This window comes from Callithrix jacchus, chromosome 9 (genome assembly GCF_049354715.1).
Source record: "Callithrix jacchus isolate 240 chromosome 9, calJac240_pri, whole genome shotgun sequence".
NCBI classification, from domain to species: Eukaryota; Metazoa; Chordata; class Mammalia; order Primates; family Cebidae; genus Callithrix; species Callithrix jacchus.
In genome coordinates, this window is record NC_133510.1 from 22,261,524 (window position 1) to 22,277,890 (window position 16,367).

General features: G+C 49.3%; 1 pseudogene; it reads right to left on the reverse strand.

Annotated features, from left to right (window-relative positions):
• Positions 1-868: 868 nt before the first annotated feature.
• LOC100395963 (uncharacterized) lies at positions 869-11,970 on the reverse strand (annotated as a pseudogene).
• Positions 11,971-16,367: the final 4,397 nt, after the last annotated feature.

Sequence of the window (16,367 nt, forward strand, 5' to 3'; positions counted from 1 at the left end):
TGGCTGGGGAGAGAAGAGACAAACATATGTCTGCCGGGCACTTTGATTAAGTGATTTTGAGTACTCACCGGAGCCAGGCACTTTGATTAAGCAATTATGAACACTCACTGTAGCCGGACACTTTGATTACACAATTATGAACACTCACTGGAGCTGGACACTTTAAGCAATTATGAACACTCACTGTAGCCGGGCACTTTGATTATGCAATTATGAGCACTCACTGGAACCAGGCACTTTGATTAAGCAATTATGAGCACTCACTGGAGTGTCCTTTGCTTTTCCTGGTAGAAGCTTGGTAAGCCACTTCCTAATATCTTTGTGGTGGCAGTGTCAGGTGGATAGGTAATTAAGTTTAGTTCTGAAACTCTAATCCCAGTGATTGTTTTTACCATTCTGGCTCTTTCAAGAGCTTCTGGTGGGTTCATCTGGCTCTTTCAAGAGCTTCTGGTGGGTTCAGCAAGTTCATCCGGCTGAACTAGCTAGTGAATGGAAAGGCTTGAGTTTTCTTAGCCAAGAGAGCTGGTAAACAGTAGATTACAGCAAGAGAGAAGATAATAATTCTGGAAATGATAATAATTCTGTAAGCGGTGCCCTGGCTTACACCACTTTCTTCCAGACAAGAGCACCACGGTGCAGCTATCTGACCCATTTTTGGGGGGGTTCGTACAGGTGTATGTGTGTACACAAAGACCCAACTCCCACACACATGAAAATATATGTACACAGACCCATATTCACAATACCCAGACACGCCACACTTTGCGCAAGATTCATGCTCCATACACAAGAATGCTCACATAGATTCCCATTCTGCTGCATGTCCACAACATACATGAGCCCACAGGCTCACGTGCAAACAGGCCTTCAGTGTGTCTTTTGTCTACCTTAGGGAGAACCCCTCCTTCCATGGCCTGGCTAGGTCACCCGGAAGGCTCAGGGCTCCTGGGGGAGGGGGTTGTGGGCCCTGGGCTGGCTAGGCTACCGGCTCCACCTGGATTGCTGAGCACTCAGACCAGGGATGAAGTTGGGGTCCCCGGCTGGATGGGGTCTGACCTCCAGCTGCTGGATCTGCCTCTGTGCCTCGGCCAACTCCAGCTCAGCCCCCGTGAGGGTGCGATCCAGGCGGCCCTTCTCTGCGCACTGTCTTCATGGCTGCGAAGCTTCTCTCGCTCCACCTTGTCCAGTGTCCTCCTGAGGGCAACGCGGTCCTTCTCCGGCCGCAGGGCTGAGCACTCCACTTCCTGCTTCTCAGCCTCCAGCTGAGCCAGGGCACGCTGCAGCTTCTGGACCGTGTGCAGGGCTGCAGCCTCGCCCTCCTGCCGCTGCCGCAGCACCTCAGGTAGCTGTGGTAGCTGGCCCTTGGCCTCCACCCGCTGCAGCTCCAGGTCAGCCACCTCGCCTGGCAACGTCTGCACCTGCTCACCCAGGGAGCTGCTCTGCTTCCGCGCGTCAGACAACGCCTGCCGGGCGGTGTCCAGACGTTCCTGGAGCACTTGGCAGTCATGTTCACAGGCGGTCAGAGCCTGTGATGCAAGTTTTTGTCCTGGGTGCTGTTGAGGCTGGCGCTGCTCTGGGCCAGAGCCTCTGTCAGGCCCTGCACCTTGTCCCGCAGGGCCCCCTCGCTTTCCTCCACCTTGGCCAGGGCCCCATTCAGCTGCTCCACGGTCAGCTGCAGGGTCCCTGCTTTCACCTCGCTGCCTGTCACCTGTCCCTGTAGGAAGTCCACCCGATGCTGAAGAGCCTGGGCCTGGGCCTCGCGGTCGCTCAGGCCCAGGCGGCTGCTTGCAGCTCCCCCTCAAGCGAGTGCCGCTGCAGCTCCAGCTTGACGGTGCGGCTCTCAGAGGCGTCCAGGACCTCCTTCAGGCGCCGCTTGTCGCCCTCCAGCTTCGTGTCATTGGCCTTCATCTTGCTGATCTTCTCCTGGCTGGCCCTCGCTGTCAGTGGCCTGCAGGCTCCTCCCCAGTGTGGCCACCTAGTCCAGCGTGGCTCGGCGCTCCCGCTCACTGCGCCGCACACTCTCCTCCTGCAGCGCCAGCTCCGCCTGGACCCCGGTCAGCTGCCCATCCACATTGCACCGGGCTTCCTCACTGTCAGCCACCGCCTTCTGCAGCTACCTGGCCCTCGACGTTGCGCTGTCCCTCTCAGTCTCCATCTCGGCCAGCTGGCGATTCAGGGCACTGGTCTGGGTCTGAATTTCGTCCGGTTCTCTCTGGGCACTCCGAAGCTCCGGCAGGAATTCCCAGAGGGCCACGCGCACTGCCTCTGGGTCCAGGTCTGGAGGAGCTGGGGAGGTAGTAGGTCCTGGAGATGGTGGCTGGTCCCCAGGGCTGCATTCTTTTTTTTTCTTTTTCTTTTTTTCTTTTTTTCTTTTTTGAAACGGAGTTTCGCTCTTGTTACCCAGGCTGGAGTGCAATGGAGTGATCTCAGCTCACCGCAACCTCCTCCTCCTGGGTTCAGGCAATTCTCCTGCCTCAGCCTCCTGAGTAGCTGGGATTACAGGCACCCGCCACCAGGCCCAGCTAATTTTTCTGTATTTTTAGTAGAGACGGGGTTTCACCATGCTGACCAGGATGATCTCGATCTCTTGACCTCATGATCCACCCGCCTTGGCCTTCCAAAGTACTGGGATTACAGGCGTGAGCCACCGCGCTCGGCCCCAGGGCTGCATTCTAAGGTGCTGGGGCTGCTGAGCCCTTCCCTGCTTCCTCCAGCGGGCGCATCCCGAGCAGGGGAGCCCGGCACCGGCTTCGGGTCTGGGCTGGGCGCGCGACCAAGGCCAAGGCCCGGGCGCAGAGCGGAGCGCAGGCCGCCCAGCTGGGCCTCCGCCGCGAGCCGCTGCGCCTCCACGCGGGCCGGCTAGGCCTCCAGGCCTTGTTTCCGGCCGTCGGCAGCGCTCAGACGCAGGACCAGCTCTGCAGCCTCTGCCCGCCCCGCCTGCAGCTTCAGCTCCAGGCCGTGGGCGAGGTGCAGCTGCTGCTTTTCAGTGGCGCGTGCCTCCTCCTGGGAGCCCAGCAGGACTCGTTCGCGGGTCCGGAACTCGCCTTCTTGTCCCTGCATCTTCCGCTGGGCTCCTTGGAACTGGCGTGATCAAGAATTTTTTATTGGCTGGGCGCGGTGGCTCACGCCTGTAATTCCAACACTTAGTGAGGCCAAGGTGGAGAGATCACGAGGTCTGGAGATGGCCACCATCCTGGCTAACACGGTGAAACCCCGTCTCTACTGAAAATACAAAAAAAAAAAAAAAAAAAAAAGTTAGCCAGGCATTGTGACATGCACCTGTAGTCCCAGCTACTTGGGAGGCTGAGGCAGGAGAATCGCTTGAACCCGGGAGGCGGAGGTTGCAGTGAGCCAAGATCGTGCCACTGCACTCCAGCCTGGGCGACAGATCAAGACTATCTCAAAAAAAGAAAAGAGAGAGAGAGAAAGAGAGAAGGAAAGAGGGAAGGGAAGGAAAGGGAAGGGAAGGGAGAAGGGAAAGAATGTTTCCTGTTCTATCAGAATATTAGTTTATTAGTTCTAGGAAAAAACTGTGTCTTATTTATGCCATCTATGATTTATAGTTATCTCTCCAGCACTCAGACTAGAAATTGCTTGGTAAATACTTGCTGAATGAATGCCTAGTGACTATAAATGGCCCTGGTATCCAGAGAGGGATCAGAAATCTCTATGTAAAAAAAAAAAGAAAGAAAGAAAAGAAATTTTTAAAGAAACAAAAAATTAGAGGGAACTGGCTTCCAGTAAGTATGAAATTATGACTATCAGGCTAATTCAGCTTTTTTGCTAGAAAAGAAAAGTTAGAATAGAAAAACATGTTTTTGACAAATACATTCAAAGCTAGTGAAATAATCTGTTTTAGATAATAGCTTGGCCTTTGACAGCTTTATCAATCTGTACAACAAAACCCAGCACTTATTAATCCCTGAAGTATGGAAACAAAAGAGGAAGAGACTGTGTCTCCTGCATTAAACAAATAGATGTCTCTTTCCCACAAGGAAAGCTCTTCATGGGGTTCCTTCACTTTTGGCTGCACAAAACCTCTCAAATGAATAACCTCCTTCATGTGAAAATTTCCCAGAGTGGCTACTACAATTTCAAACGGTCTCTTAAATTGTGTCAGAGACATAAGATGACTACACGACAGTGAAGAAATCTGAAAGCAGCAGGTGTCTGGTTCAGGGAAGAGCCACTCACGATGAAGAAGGTCCCATGGGCACCCCGGCAGTCTGAGAAGAAACCTCGTGCCTCCCGGGCTTGCTCAGAGGCCACAGGCTGATTATGCCCAATCCTCCTGATTCCAGGCAGGGAGAACTTTAAAGCGAGCAGTTCTCAGGAACTACATGGAGACAAGGTTGAAGGGAAAACCTCCCTTAGATGTGGAACAGTGACCTGGGGCAAAGTTCATTCCAATGAATGCTGGTCTGAGGAGGTCTCCTGAGCACCGTGGCCTCCAAGACCAACTTGATCACAGACTTCCTGGGTCCCTGTCAACCACTGAATTTTCCACTTAGAGACAAGGGTCAAAACATTCAACCAGCAGATAGACATAGGAGCATTTCTCAGAAGGCTAGACAGCAGTTTTACCGAGGATCAGTGCAAATCTGATCAAATCACCAGGAAAAGTCGCACAGTACCTCATTCCTAGAACCAAGCGCACCTGAAGCACAGGGGCCTCAAGGAAACATCAGATTCCATTCAGCCTTAGCTGCCTCCCAGCTGTAGGACATTTGGTGCCTCAGACAGGGGGAGACACGCTGTGTGTCTCAGCTGTGTCTGACCTAACTGAGGCAGGGGCTCTTGTCCAAGTGGGAAGGGCTTCAGCTGACTCAGAGAACCTCTATTTCTGCCAATCCTCCTAAGCTAAAAAGCATCAAGAACTCACCTCCTAAGCTAAAAACCCTCAAGAACCAAAATGGGTTTACTGACTTTTTGCACAAAGGAAGAATGTCCAGCAGTAAAGAGGACCTTTGAAAGCACTTGCTATAGATGTGGGCTCATGGCTGGTGAGTCTCAGGAAAGGTTTAGGAAGCCGGCCCTGTCTCTGGATTGGATATCGTGTGTAAAAGGACCACATGGCACAGAATTCTTTTCTATGAAAAAGTGCAGAACAGGCAAATCCAGAGAGACAGAAGGTAAATTCGTGGTTACCAGAGGTTAGGGCAAAGAAGTATGGAAACTGACAATGGGTATGAGATTTCTTTGTGGAGGTGATGAAAATGTTTAGCCTTGGATAGTAGTGATGGTTGCAAAACTTTGTGGATATATATATGAAAACTACTTTCAAGGGGTGATTTTTATGTCAGTTATATCTCGATTTTTAAAAAGTGAAAATAAAAAGAGGGAGGGGCTTCAAGATCTGGTGAGCTAATAGCCTGATAGCAGGAAAGGAAAGACACTAAGGCACACGTATTCACAAAGCAGAGCTGCCTAGAGCTGCAGGCTCCATAGGCCTCCATGCCAGAGCCTCCGTGGGCTTCTGTCAGAGGAACCCCGTAGACGCACACAGCATCGCCACATACTGGCTGAGGCGCTGAGGAGCACACAGAGAACTGAGACGTGGTCCCAGCGCTCTGGGGGAAATAATACCTCAACACAATAATAGTGTTCATCATCAGGACCCCAAGTCACAATGAAAATGTTAAAGTATTTTCAAAACGCTCAGCTGCAAGAAGGCAGAGGAGTGGATTATAAGAAATAAGTGTATAAAAAAAATTTCAAAATTTCCAACCCTTTAAAGAAACATTGAAACCTGGTGTAGGAAAGTAATCCGTGTGGAGAGGCAGCCAGGGAATGGGATGCTCTGTGTGTGTGGAGAGGCAAACATCCCCATCATCCTCAGGATCCCCCGAGAGGGGCATCAAAGCCTCCAGTCCTGGGCATCCAGGGCCTCATGGCAACTGCACTGATTGTTCCCCCTTTTGTTATTTTTCCATAGGACTCAATGTACCTCTTACACAGAGACTCGGGACAGTGCTGAGTCCAGGTGGAGGGAAGGGGTGGGTGGGAGACATGGTGGGGGCTCTGTTGGAACCTGCAGGCCTTCCCCAGGCTATCTACCATGCTTTTACTAGTGAGAGGTCCGTGAGCTCTGCACCTCCAGCGCCTGGCTGTGAAGCTGTTGCTGGTGTCATCTGTCCACTGGAATCTGCTGGGTGGAGGCAGGTTGAGGGAGCCTCCATCCTGGAATGGCATCTCCAGAATGCGGGAGTGAGGCTGGCATGCAGCACTCCCTCTGTAGACAGGGTGTCCATGGGGGATGGGGGAGGGCCTCAGGGATGGAGGGACAGAACCAGGGCCTGCTTTCAGCTCCACATCAGCCTGGTGAGTTCAGATTATCTCTTTAGCTCCACATCACCACTTCCACACTCAGGTGATTTCAAGGAACCTTAGGACCACACTTGTCACAAGCTTTGGGGCACAGCTTCTGCCTTATAAAATAAATATTTTGACCTATGCAACTGTATTGCATGCTCTGCACATGTACCCCAAAACCTAAAATGCAATTAAATAAATAAATAAATATTTTGGAGATTTTAAAGATATAAATTCAAACTGGCTCCTAGAAAGGACAAGTTTTAAGGGATGGCGCCCACTCTAATGTCAGGGCTTTTCATCAGGCTGCCCTGGGCAGAACCTGGGGGCTGAAAACAGACATGGTGACCCATGTCTTAAGCTCTAGGGGCTTGGACACAAGTTTCAGGAGAAGCAGAAGGACTGGTGCTTTCTTCATGGAGCAGCAAGTGATAGTGATGGAGGTGCCTGTCTCAATGTTTGCACTTTAAGAGACTGGACTGAGCTCACATCCTTGACCCAAGACCTCCTTCTGGGCTGGTGTAGTCTGTCACTGTGGCAGGAATGAGAAGGGCAGGGTGGAGTGAAAACAGTCAAGAGTGGGAGCGTCATGGTTCTCTCTGCTCCCAGCTCTCCCCAGCTCTCTCTGCAAACCCCAGATGCTTAGAGCCTAAGTGTCAGTCAGACTCCCTTAGGACCACAGAGAGACCCTCCTGGGTTGCCTTCAGCAATGGGATTTATGGTAATGATATTTCTGGAAACTGGGAGGTCACCAAGCCTCAGGGTTTCTTTTTGTTTGTTTGTTTGTTTGTTTGGGGGGGATTTTGTTTGTTTTTTTAAGGTGAGAAAGAAAGAATGAAAAAAAAGGAATGAAGGAGAGGAAGACAGGAAGAAAAAGAGGGAGAGAACAGGAATGTTGTTTTATTCTAAAAGTGGGTATTGAAAACTTTTATGCCAATAATTGTGCTTAATAATGGCCGATCAATATTTCATTTAAACCTATGAGTAGGTGTGATATGGTATTGACAAGAATGTATATTTTGTGTATTTAAAGTGGAGAGCTCTATAAATGTTTATTAAGTTTACTTGTTCCAGATCTGAGTTCAAGTCCTGGATATCCTTATTAATTTTCTGTCTCATTGATCTATCTAATATTGATGTTGAAGTCTCCCACTATTATTGTGTGGGAGTCTAGGGAGTCTAAGTCTCTTTATAGGTCTTATGTATCTGGGTGTGCCTCAGGGTTTCATAAACACCGAGGACAGATGTTCTCCCAGGGCCTGGATCAGGACTCTGGGCTTCCAGCGCTCTGGAGATCTGGTCATCTCAACAGCCCTAATTATTCACCATGATTCACAATGACTTTTAGACAGAACCTACTTCTGCATGTGGACTTCAGTGTTTGTGCAACAGTTACTCTTTTATTTCAGTTACCTATTACAAGGAGGGCATTTTTCACCCTCCTATTGGGTCATTCCTGCAATGAATTTTGAAGGCCTAGAGCAAATTACTAAATTCTTTTTGTTTTCACTTTTCCCCCTTAGACACACTTTAAAAGGCACTTCCTTCTTTCTGGGACTTCTAGGCTAGAGGCTTTGAGGAACCTATTGCCCAATCAGCTCAGCCTGGGAGCAGCGGTAAACTGTGCTGGCATCAGTGTACAGTTTTTTCTACTCTCATCTGCCAGAGATGGGACTGGGCTAGTCAGTAATAACTGTGCTCTGTCTCAGCCAAATCCATGGCTGTAGTCAACCCAACAGTGGTGTCGGGAGTTCCCACAAGAGAGTATGCCAAACCAGCTCAAGATGGAGCCAGTTGGGATCCCAAAGAAAGAAGCACCAGATGCCAGGTGATCATTCATTAGGAAAGCCACAGAGAAAATGGACTGCAGTGGATCCTCAAGGCAGCCAGCCAGGGGAAGGGGTGTTCTACCTAGTTCTGTCCACAGTCAGAGGCTCAAGGAGTGGAGTCTCTATATGAAGGTTTAAGGCATTTGATTCGGAGCCGGGGCCAGTTTCTTTCGGAGTTTTGGGCAACAATGTCAACACCTTTATCAGCTTACATTGGGTTCATGCCTGCAAGGGAAAATATGCAGCTGGTGGGGTCGCAGAGCAGCTGAGTGCAACCTGTGTTTCTTGGTCAGGACAGAGAACAAGTGAGGGAAACTGGGGCACTTACTGTGTTTTGAAGGCCTTGGAGGCAACTGCAGATTTTCATCATATTTTAGATGCTATGAAAAGCAACCTCCTCTCATCCTGGTCGAGGCTTGGTCGGCAGCCTCCCCCTCACCACAGATCTGTGCCCTCTCCTCACCCCACACCCTCACAGTGTGGCAGCCTACCCCATCCCTCCATGCCTGCATCGGCCAGTGCATTCCTGGCCACCCTCTCCCCATAGGTGACTTAGCTTTGCACGCCTGCCTGTGAATGGAAGCTGCTAAGGAAGAGGAACTGGCCCACAGAGGGAGCCTGCAGAGCCACCTCTGTAGCAGCTTGGCTAAAATCCATGAAGACAGGGCTGTGGTGGTATGGCTGGCATAGGAAACTGATGAGTTCTGGCAGGGAAACCTGGCAGGTGACATGCAAGGACATCAACACCAAGCCCGAATCAGCCCCGTCACCAGTTCTCCAATCCCATGACCTTGGATCCCTTTTCTGGAGGAGCAGGAGAGGCCTGGACGCACAGACCACTCTCCCCATGTGCTCATAGTGTCTCTGACTCCATCTCTGACTCTCCCTCTCTTGCCCTTTCCCCTCCTGACCCATATTGGTAAAAGGTCACCAAGGTCCTTATGAAGATCACACTAGGAAGGACATACTTTGTAGGGTTCCAGCCCCCACACACCACCCATGGGTGGTGAAAAATGAATGAGAAAAAGACAGGGTACTGCTGATAAAGACATATCCAAGAAGAAAAAAAAAAGAAATAATAATAATAAAGAAAAAGGGTATGAATGCATAAAGTGGGAGCAGGGGGCCAGTGCAAAACTGGAGGGTGCAAAGGCCCCGAGCTCTGGTTTTCAACAGTATTTACTGAATATAATCACTTTAACCTATAGTGCAGATGGTGGGGTGAATCGGTGAAAGGGAGGCTGTGAGTCAAACATAAGATTGATAGCTGTGGTGGTTTACGAGAGTTTCTCAAGAGCTAAAAGCATATGCTTATCTACAGACAATGCAGCTGGTGAGAGCAGGCTTGGCAAGGAGCCTACAAGTCTGGTTACATTCCAGTGCTTCAAGGGAGTGCTATGTCCTTGGGCACTATGTTTAGAATATCAGAGCTTAGGACACTAGGCACCTGGGAACATGCTGTCAATAGAGAGGCCTTCCTCCCCAGAGGCTTCCTCCAACCTTCGGCAGTTTAGTGTTTCTGATTTCTTTTATACATTACTTATAACCAGTTTATGTAGGCACACTGTAAACCCTTCTTCCATTGCTAATTCCCCCAGCAATGCTTAGATAGAAGGGTGGCTTAAAATTTGAAATTGTGTGATTTATGATCACCTTTGCTTGGGAACATTCCAGGGGAGAAGAAATGTTAAAGGTCAGAAGACTGGGGTTGTTTGGGACAGCAGCTTGCCTCTGGGAGGAGAGGAACCTGCAATCCTCCCCTCCCAGGGCCTTCTTGCCAGCTCCAGCAGTGCATCAGCCCACAGGAGTCTTCAGGAATTCTTGGAGGTTGCTGTGAACAGGCAGAGAAGGGAATCTCCTGCTTTAATGTAGAGGGAGAAAGTGTAGCTCAGAGAGCAATTTGCTCACAGCTAGAAACTCGCAGAGGGACTCAAGCTCAGGTCTCCAGATTCACCGTCCAATGCCTGTCTTTTGCTCCACTGGGCAACCTCTTAGAGAATCCCCAGCCCTCAAGCAGGAACGGATGGAGATCGGGAAGGGAGAAAGAGGCAGTACAGGCGGTAAGACGGAGGGGAGGGGAGAAATAAGGCAGTCTAGTGGGGCAGAGGACTGATCTGGGGAGTCAGAGGAGGAGGAAATGGAAAAGCCTCTTTGGCCCTAACTGTGTATAACATGGTGCACATGTGCTGGGTGTCCTTTGATTCTGGAAAAAGAAAGAATTAAAATCTGAAACCGATGCTAGCTGAAACCCTTGGCTCAAGGCCTCCCCTGGCCCGCTAATCAATCAGTGGTGTGGATGCCAAAGTCTCTCCCTATCAGGCCAGCCAGGCCCCTATTGTGTCTCTGCTGCCACCCCTGCCCTTCTCTGTCCCCTGTGCCTGGCTTGTTCCACTCCTGGCCCCCTCACTTGTACCAGGCCCTGCTCACTGAGGGCTCCAGCTGGCTGAGCCTAACAAGGTGGCGGATGATGATGTCCCCTGGGGCAGGGTCAAGTAGCTGTGCTGTGCCAGCATCTCAATGCAGGTCAGCAGGGCCGTGCATACCTGTGAGTAACAAACCATCCCATGCGGGACAGGAAGGGGCTTCAGGATGGCCTCCCATTCCAGGTGAGCACACAGAGGATCAGAGCAGGTCAGGAAGGTTTTAAAGGGCCATGCACCTCCTGACTCCAAGTCCACTGTGACTCTTCAGTGGGTGCCATGGACATGGCAGACTACCCATGGCTGGACCTGCCCACTTCTGTCCTCTGCCCTGCAGTTCTGACCCATCCAGCCCCACTGTCCTCCTGGAGAACTCCAAGCACTTCCTTCCCACACCTCATGTGCTCACAGACACTGAAATTGGCGGGACTGTTGGTGTGAGAGAGTCTGAATAAAGGAAAGGTCTCATGTTTTGGCCTTCGTAGGGAAAGCCAGGAACCAATCCAGCAAGTCTGAGGGCCCAGCCCTCCAGAGCGCAGACCCCCATGACCCTTCTGGGGACTTGGGCCCTTTCATTCCAGGCTAATGCGTTGTTCCCTATTTAGCACTCAAAACCAGCTCTGCCTGCTGCAGCAGTCCCGGTGCAGTATCCTGCACCATCACAGCTGGGAGTCTCTGCTGTCTACACCCCTGACTGTGGAGCTTGCTAAAAATAGAGCTTCTCAGGCACCACTCCAGCCATGATGCTTGAGGGCTTCTCCCTGGAAGCAACCTGCGGGTTCTTAGTGCCCCAGTCAGTGTCATTTGGAGCTCTGTGTCTCCCCTAAGGACACCACAGTGTTGCCCACAGAACAGGCTCAGAAGAAGGCAAGTAGTGTTGCAGGGCAGGAGAGCCCCAAAATTGGGGGTTCACCAAGGGAGTTTCTTGGCTTCACTGAAGAAAGAAGAACAAGCCCGTGGTAGAAGAATATAGCTTTATTGAGGCAGCAGTTGCAGAGCAGGGTGACCCCATAGACAACGTGTCGAGAGTGGCCGCTCAGGGGCGGCTGCACAGTCACATTTATATCCCTTTGAATTAAATGCACACCAGGGGGCAGGCTACTCAGAAATTTCTAGAAAAGGGGTGATAGCATTGGACGTTGCCATAGAAATGGTAAACTGGAATGGCACTGGGGGGCATGTCTTATGGACAGGTGCTTTCTCCACTTCCCTTTTTAGCCAGTCTTCAATCTGGTCTGGGGTAGACCCAATTTCTGGAGTCAAGGCCCACCTGTTACCTCAGTAGGAACCACCTTTGTGCTTCTTAAACTCTTCTCTGGTTTTGAATTACCCAAATGTACCCCAAGGGCAGGGGTCTGAGGCTGAATTAGCTTGGTGAGGGTGCCCTGCCCTTCCTCCTTATTCCCCATCTCCCTCCTCTCTCCATTTACATGATATAAGGGTCTCAAGAAAGCAATTGCCCTCCCAGTGCAAACACACAGCCTCTGCACTCATGGGTCTCTGATCTTCCTATATGAGCAGAACCTCTAAACTCATCGGCTCCCTCTTCAGGGTCTGCCTCTGGGGCATGAGTAAACACAGGCATGCAGCTGGAGGTCAGCCCCTCCCCACCTCTGCTGCTCAGGGAGACATCAGATGACAGCCAGGTGGGAGGAACACCAGGTACAGTCCTGGCTGTCAAAGGCCAGGTGGAGTCTCCACTGGCATTTCAGCCATTCCTGCGCCTCCAACCACACTGAAACCACCAGCATGACTGGTACTTTCCCCCACCCCTTGGCAATCTCCCACAACTGCCCACACAAATCCGCCTGTCCAGCCAAGCTGTCCTTCTCAGCGTCCTTCTCAACTTTTCCAACCTCGGCCATTGCTCCTCTCCCCTGTGGCCTCCTTGTCCTGACCTGCAGTCACAGGCTCCTCCCTGCTTTAGGCCCCATCCTCTCCATAAAGCCCACCCCAGCTCCCCTGACTGCCCACCCCCCGCTTGCCTTCCTGTGGGCATTGCCGCTCCTGTCTCAGCAGCCCATTGCATGTTGCCCTGCACTGTCACCATGTGGGCAGCCTCACCCTCGCTACCCTACAGTGAGCTCGCTGAGAGCAGGGGCTGTCTTCTCTGTGTGTATTCTCAGTGCCTTGCCCAGTGCTCAGCACATAGTGAAAGTTTAACATCTGCACCCCATTGGAGATGAAGCCTGCTCTTCTAAGCAGTAATCACAGATAAACCACTCTGAAAGCAACGCAGAGCAGGCCCTGTTCTCAGCATCTCACATATGTTTGCTCACTGCACCCTCACTGATAGAAACACATTTTTGGTGCTGGAAAAGAAATAGCACTCTAACATAAATTTTCTCCCAAGGCAAATTTACTTCTATAGAAAGGAACGTCTGGCAGATGGAGTCATGGCGAGAGCAGTTGGACTTAACTGCTATGTCCATCCGGTTTTGGTTGGGGTCGGAGGGCACAGTCCAAGTTAAACACAATTAGCTAATTTGAAGAGTTCTGGGAAGAACAGTTTCTTCGGGGAAAGCTATTACAGCCGAAAGGGGGTGATTTCTTGGTGGACACGCCTGAGCATCTCGGTGGGCAAGATTACTTTAGACAAAGAACATGGAAATAAGACTTCACGGCAGACAGTACAAGAAAGTAAAGACCTCTTGGAGAAGAACACCTTGTTTGTAACAAAGTGAAACTCTTTGAAGAGGAACTGTCTAAACGACTTGTTTTTAGCAATATTCCCTCTCTTGAATTTATACACTTCCTTCTTCAAATTATTTAATGTGGCTTGAATTTGTTGTTCTTTTTGATTATTTAGAAGGAAAAGTTTGAATAGGGTGGGGGAGAATTGGGGAAGGTTTAGTGAGAGCGGTTTCTATAAGCCTCTCAATTAGCCTGTAACTTCGAAGGATAACACAATACTCAACAAGAATAAACACATGTAGTATAATAGCAAAGAAAGTGAGGATGGAGGACACAGTCCTTTTTACTTGCTAAACCATTTTTCCATTAAATTAGTGAAAGGACCATTTATTTTAGAATTTTTAGCTAGCTCATTGAACCAAGTAGTAAGGCCTTGTAGTGCTTTCATTCTGGTTTCATTGGGGGGAGTGTTATTAAAGATAAAAGTACAACACTGAATTTTAATTATAACACAAACTGTACCTTTTTTTTCTAGTATTGTATTTAATACTATCTTATTTTCCTAAGCCATTTGACTGGTGGGCCTGAATTGTTTACCTATTCTTTTAACAGCATCTTTAGTATAATAACAAATTGTTGCTGGTTGTAACAGATGTAATTTATTTAATTTACACCTTTATTTATAGTTGACTACCAGAACAATATTGACTCATCATACCCTGCAGCTATTTGATCACCGGTCTTACATTTATTTGGTATTCTTCATGGAACTTTGATAGTGTTTATATAAACATGAGGGTTAAAGGACTCACGGGGTGCATTTCCTGTTTTATGGTGCTTTGCTCTTATCTTTCTTGGTTGATGAAATGCCAGGGTGAAAAGGATGGCCAATTGGACTACAGCACAAGCGTCACTCTAATTACTTAGCAGAGTACCCAGCAATAGTCCCCTACAATACCACCCACACATCTGCTCAGGGATGAACAAGGGCAGACTGATTGGTAAGCTCTTGAAAAGGCGTGTTTTCACTGCATCCTTTTAAGTCTTCAAGGAATGCTAACCTTTCCCCCTGCCATGAAAGGCATGAGGTGAAGTTAATATGGGGGCTAGAGGCATGATGGCCCTTGGGGGCTGACTCAAAGGGCTCTTGACCTCAGGGAACAGCAGTGAAAGAATCTTGCATGCCTCATTGTCCCAGGCTGTGGGATTCTGTGACAGGACCACCCAAGTGGAGAGGGGACAATTTGGGTCTCTGGCCTGCCTGTCGCACAAGCATACAGTTGATTTTGTTTAGTGTGTGAACAGGATATTTAATCCATTTCAGCCAGGCATTTGTGTCTTGATACCCGGTTTCGATTGCTGTAGTTTGTTTTAAATCTTTAACCTCTACAACAGCTAATTTGGTTTTATCACTGGGCATATAATGAGAAAAGTTTTGGTTAGTGGAGAACTTAGGGGAGGGAGAAGGAGGTGCAGGAGGTCGGGAGCACATTTTAAAGGATCCTATGGGGTCCTTCCCTGAGACTTCTGTTTCTATACTATAGAAACAGTTTAATGAAGGGAAGAACTTTAGGGAGCAGAGATATTAATCTTTACTCGATTACATTGGTTCAGCTGACTGTTGGCAGGGGTAATTCCTTTAGTAAAATGAATATATGGTTTTAAGAAACTGTAAGTACTAGCTGGGGTGGTCCATCCTTGCCCTTTAGCATTTCACAGAACATTGGACCAACTTCAGCAGAGAAGCTCCGCTCTAGGACAAAACTCCCAGTTTATACTGGAATCTTCATCGAACTCTTTCTAAACTAAATTATCCCAGTTAACAGATTTTCAGTCCGAGGAGAGCTAGGAAGGATGAAGATACTTTTCTGAAGTGGAGAGTTGCCACTGGCTTGGCAAATCTCCACAGGGCATCACAAGGCGAGCATTAAAAAAGTAATCGTTTGGGGTGAACTCAACCTAGTTGCATTAATAATGAGAGAACTAGTCATGAAAGGGGAAAAGAAAGAGATGTAACATAAGAGGATCAAACCCTTTTTGACTTTATCTTGGTTGGAGCTGTCCCTGGAATCTCTGTCCATGATTCTGGAGGGAGTGGTGATCTTTTGACCTGGGTGCTGAGTCCATCCTCTTTTTGCTGTTCAAACTGCAGCCTCAGTGGTTAGAAGCACTAGATAGGGTCCTTCCTAAGCCAGTTGAAGTTTTCTTCAGCTCTTAACGAGAACGTGATCGCCAGTTGATGCAGGTGTGCTGGGAACTTCAAGGGGTGGGGCCTGTACTAAAAGACCTTTAGTTCTGAGGGAAAAGAAAGTGGAAAATAGATCAAGTATACAGTTCTTGAGAAACTGATTTGTTTCAAGCATAGGAATGTCAGCAGTGGAGTGTAAATAAAGCCACCCATATAACATTTCATAGGGGATAAGCCAACATCTCTCCAAGGAGCAGTTTGGATTCCCAATAAAGTAATGGGAAGTCATCTAGTCCATGCAACCAAGTCTCTAAGACTAATTTTGTTAGGTGACTTTTTAGAGTTTAGTTCATTTTTCCACTTTTCCTGATGAAGGTGGGGGCCAAGGAGTATGATATTCCCATATTATATCCAGTACCTGGAATAATTTTTAAATGACATTAGTGAATCAACTCAGGATTGCAGCTCCCAGTGAAAGCACAGACGGTGAGTGGATGCCGCATTTCCAGAAGGATCTTTATTGCCCACAGACCAGGAGATTCCCAGGTGTAGGGCCACCAGTGCAGGTGTTTGGGCCAGGACAGCTGTTTGGGCCAGTGCAGCTGTTTTGCCTGGGCTGCAGCACAGTGGCACTCCGTACAAAATACACTGGTTTTTGTTGTCCTGTTAAACCAGCAATTGGAGATTTCGGAAGGCAGATTAGCACATTCATCTGATTAAGCGGGACTTAAACAGAAAGCCAGGCCAGGAGATTCCCGGACAGCAACGTTGTTCCAGCTGGCACAGTGGGTCACTGCATAGGAAATCACACAGATCCCGGCGCCCTTTCAGCAGGTAACTGGAACACCTGGGAGAGAGTCAACCATTCAACTTAAAAAAAAGGGGGGGACCCTGAGGCAGGGAGCCAGGTGATCAGGCTCGGCAGGTCCCACCCCCACAAAAACAAACAAAACAGCAACTGGAAATGCTCAGGGTTGAGAGTTT